Genomic DNA, 5554 nt, shown 5'->3' on the forward strand with positions numbered 1-5554 from the left:
CCGGTTTGAGGAACTGGAGAGGCAGAGAGACATTTTCTAGAAGATCGTTAAAGCTAAGAGGAATCATTGAGTTTTGTGGAGATGCAGATTGAGTTCATCAAAGATGAGAATCAGGTTTACAGAAAGGCTATAAATCAGGAACATTTAAGATCAAGCGATTTAAGATGGGGAGATGAAGAGTTCACCGTTGAAAAAATAGATTACTAACAGATACACAGTGCAACTCTGTAACTCAGACTTGTCTAAGACAATGACGAAAAGAACCCTAACTCATGTTAAACGAATACATTTTACAATATGGAAAAACTATAATTGTTGTTTTTTTTTCATATGACGTGATTAACTTCATTTAAAAATGAAACTCATAATACACTTGTAGGCTCGGCCCACAGAGAAAACCGAAGAAGCAAAGGTTTCCGACCTTCATTAATATATATTAGTTTCGGCCATCAATGTACAAAGTATCTTTTAGTTTAGTGGTATAAATGTTGGTGTTTATATCTCAATAACCCGGGTTCGAGGCATAGGCTTGACACTTTTTCACACTTTTTAAAAGTGGGACCCACCAAAATGCTGACGTGTCGCCGCAGGAAAGAGAAAACTGTCTCATTATATTATAGATTATTTTATTTAAAATTCATAATTTTATTAAATAATAAACATGTATAAAAAACGTCTATGTTAATGGAAAATGAGAGAGTATCTACTTTGATTTACTTCTTTAAAAGGCGATAATACATTAGGTTTACTTCTTTTGAGAGAGTATGTACTTTGATTTACTTCTTTTGTTTCCCATTTTTAACACTATAAACTAGTAGGATTATACATATATTCTTTTTGCGATGATCAATAAATTTAAAATTTCATCAAAAAATGTAGTTAGCTGTATTGGTAATGTTGTTTTTTTAGTAAATATAAAAAATAAATATTTTTCTTAATTTGTATGCACAAGTATAAAATAACAATTAAAATAAAAACGGAAGGAGTATTTTTACTAGGTAACAAAACCATTGCATGTGCTTCAACCGCTAGTCTACCATAAGACGTTGTATGTGTCTTCTTCTCTTATATTTTTCATGTTATACAATCTAATCTATTAAAACAGATTCCTATTTGAAATTTATTTTAGCATGTTTTAAATTTGGACCTATTAAACATGTTGTGACTAAATAATAAAATATAATCCATATGTTACCAATATACTTAAGTTAAACCAATAATGAAACTTATTCCCTAAACCCGCAAACAAGATCATGACACGATTTTTTTTTCTTTTCTTCTTCTGGGTTTCAATTTTTACAATTAGGTATTCAGTTAAATTAATATCGTGAAGAAGTGGGGGGAGATATTTTATGTGAACTGAATTTGTGGTGGTTATAGCTGAGAAAAAAGATTTTGAGGTTTGACTGGATTTTTTTTATGGGTTTAGGCAACATTATTACCAGATTAAGTTTCAGTGATAATGATCTCACCAGGATGGCGACTGTCGGGACGAAGGAGATATTTTCGGCTCAGTTGCATGTTTAATATGTCTCAGATCGTGACTGATTGTCTGTAATGTTAACAATTTGCCCCGGAATTTGATTTGAGCCATCATGATCTGCTTTTGTTTTGATTTGATCTGGTAATTATGGTCATGTTACATTCTGGTTTGTGGCTGCCATTGTTTCTTTAGTATGACCCTTTTGTTGTAATAATCATCGATGGTACTTTGAAACTTATCAGTTCGTATAATGAACTGCTCGAATTTTTTATGCAGATAGTATCAGTTACGGCTTGATCACTGTTTCATCACAATGCCAAGTTTGTTTGATTGACTCTTCACCATGTTTGATGCATCTATTAGCTCAAAATTTGCGTCCCATTTGTGCTTCAGCAGTAAAATGCATTATGTGCTCTTCGTTAATATTGTTTGCAAGGGAATGGGTTCGTATGAGTCCTTGCTTCTTAATCTTTGTTCACATATGACAATCTTGGATGTCTAGATAAGAGAGTATATTTTTATTTGTATATTTATAAATTGAGAAGATTCTTATCATAGATTGGGGACTATCCATATGAATAGGTGCGAGAGAGCTTTCTAACTTCTAAAATGATTTTTTTTTATGTCATCAGCGAAAGCTCTCTTATGCATGGACTACAATTAATAAAAGTAGAAGAATCCGGACAAAAACAAACCGATCCGGTGGAATTCATGTTGGTTATGTCTGATGTTTAATATGTCAACAAACTACACTTTTCTCTTGGAAGTGTAAGCTGACATCGGCCAATTTTTGTAGGAAAGGATATCAAATGGTGAGATAATAAATAAGAGTAGCCCTCAAGCCAACATCTACAACTGGAGTAAGTGTTTGTTGAAAAACTATGTAGTTTCCATATGAGCATAAAAAAGGTTTGCTTGGTAATCATCAGTTAACACATTGATGTCTCATCCCTTATGTGCAGAGGAAATAGAATACTCTAACCAGAGACAAGAAAGAAAATGAGATGATTGCACTTGATCCTTTTGTTCTCCCACAAGGTTATTATATAAAACCTCAAACCATTGTATTGGTTTGTCCTCTCATTACTAAGAATTTGTATTTTGGATTATTTTGTTTTTGTTATATCCGTGTCAATGGTGGCTTTAGTTCTTGTAGATCAGATCAGTTGATGGCGCAATACGTACAGTGGCATTTGTTTCCGATAAATCCAGAGCTGCAGGAACCTCTTTGGACAAGTTCTTCAGTTGAGCTCTGCAGTAGCCTGCTGCTTGTAAGCAAAATACAAGAAAATACGAGAAAAAGAAAGGGAGAGGCTTCCCTTTTGTTGTGTGATTATTTTGATTAAAAAGGTTAATTTTGCAGGCTGAAGATTTCTTTAAAACATAAGATTTTTTTTTGTAAGATAATGATCTACATCAGTATGCGTTTCATTCAGCTATATCAATCGTACCATCTTTCTACTCACATGTATGTATGTTGACGTGGGTGAGTGATGATTACACATTACAGAATTGATGTGTAAAGTATGTAAAAATTAGCTCTTTTAAAAATATTTTATTTTCATTATATTTGATAAGCAAAAAATTAAAATCATGTAATTATAAACAGTTTTAAGTGATATAAATTAAAATATAATTAAATTGAATTGTTTTCAACATAGATGAGTGTAGTTAGTGAATCATGGTATTTTTTGGTCTAGGGTTTGACAACATATGTTGTAGCATTGTATGTATTCTTAGAGTTAGATTTTGGAAAGCTTGAATGTTTTTTTTGAAAAATTAAAATTTTACCTATACGTGTTTATTTTTGTGTCTAGTAAACACTTTTGAAGTTTAATTTGATTTTATGAAGTGTTTAGTTAGTTAATTAAGTTTAGGGGTTATGTTTAGGGTCTAGTGAAGAAATTAAAACAGACAACTTACATGTAAGTCGTCCAAATATTCTCGCCTAAATTTTTTTAAAAAAATATTTTCCGCTTAAATAATTTAAACTAAGTCGTCTGGGAAGTCTTCTATTTTAGTTTTCCGCTAAAAATATTTTAATTTTCCGCTAAAAATATTAAACTCTTCTGGGCGACTTACAAGAAAGTCGTCTAGGAAGTCGTCTGAATCAAAAATATTTAATCTAATTGGATTTTTTGTCTCCCTATATAAAGAAAAACTAGACTTTGACCCGCGCGCCCGCGCGAGTGTATTTTTTAAAAATATGATGTTATTTGTTTTTTATGTCATTATTTGGGGTTGAGCAAAAAACTCGAATTCGAAGAATCAAACTGATCTCAATCTGAATAAGTAGTACCAAATCCGAACCGAAATTGATTAAATATCTGAATTATTCAAAATTTTGGTATTTGAAGAACTGAAACCTAATCTGATCTGAACCGGAGTATTTTGGGTATCCAAAATAAATTTATATACTTATATATATTAATTATTTTAGATTTAATGTATATAAAAACATCATAATATATATGATACTTTTAAGTTCGTTTAAATACTTGAAAATATATGCAAATAATAAAACGTAAATATCTAAAATAGTTAAAATATACTCAAAACTCCAAAAATACTTAAATAATTATTAATTCTCTATCCAAATATTTAAACCAAACCAATTTAAATTGGTTATTCAAATCCGAACCAAATCCTCAAAAATCTGAACCGAACACGAAATCACAAACAGACCCGAAAACGAACATGAACGCCCACCCCTAATCACTATTATATATCCTATATGTGTCATCATAGGTTATAAAAATATATGTTATCATATAATTAATTGTATTTTATATATACCATCAAATAAGTTTTCTTATAATTAATAATATTTTATACGTACAATCATATAAATAATCACATATATTATATTTTTAAATTTCAATGTGAAATATAAAAACCATAATTTAAGTTGGTGTTTGAAATTGGGCTTTGTATTGTATTTTTTATATATATTGAAAACATTTTTATAACCGTTATTGGAAAATATGTTAGTAAAAATCAAATTTTGAATATATGTATATTTTTGAATGAATTTTTTATATAAATCAATTTTAAATTATTATTTTGATTTGAATATGTATATCAAGTAACATAAACCCATTATTTTTAATATAATGTAATAGACTTTTAATTTTTTTAATAGTATAAGACCATTACTTTTTCTCTAACTTACTGTTATCCTTGTTTTCAAATAACACTATTTTTTTAAAACTGTCATCTATGTTGCCAAACAAAAGCTTAAAATACTTCTACTTTAATAAGATAGATGGTTATTAGAAAATATGTTAGTAAAAATCAAATTTTGAATATATGTATATTTTTGAATAAATTTTTTGATATAAATCAATTTTAAATTATTATTTTGATTTGAATATGTATATCAAGTAACATAAACCCATTACTTTTTAATATAATGTAATGGACTTTCAATTTTTTTAATAGCATAAGCCTATTATTTTTTTTTCTAATTTACTGTTATCCATGTTTCCAAACAACACTATTTTTTAATTGCTATCTATGTTGCCAAACAAAAGCTTAAAGTACTTCTACTTTTAATAAGATTGATATATAAAGATTTTGTGAACAGATAATAACAAATGAAACTATAATATCTTTTGTTATTTTCTAACCTAAAAACTTTTTTTTAATATAATAACATATTATCCATGTTAGAGAAATCATAAAATACACCCTGTTAAAAACCATCTAATTGATAAAAGAATATCCCAGTAAACAGAAATATACATGTATGGTTTAGATGAGAAAAAGTTATTTGATAGCACAACAATGTCTATTACACCATGCCTCTTGAGCATTGTATATTTTGAATCGATTTATGTGGTTAAGAATTATACCATGTCGTTAAGTATATATAATAAAATTTGGTTTTGATTTTGAATTTACAGAGCAAGATAAACAGACGCATCCTGAAGAGAACGACATTAATTTTGGTTCATTCGATTTTGATGCAATTTCTTTATGGGTAAGTTTCTTGGGCTGGTTTATGAGTTAACGTAAATTTATTGGGATAGTTTATGAATTAGATGAAACGACAGTTTATTATAATCCAGT

Source organism: Brassica oleracea, chromosome C2, assembly GCF_000695525.1.
Source record: "Brassica oleracea var. oleracea cultivar TO1000 chromosome C2, BOL, whole genome shotgun sequence".
NCBI classification, from domain to species: domain Eukaryota; kingdom Viridiplantae; phylum Streptophyta; class Magnoliopsida; order Brassicales; family Brassicaceae; genus Brassica; species Brassica oleracea.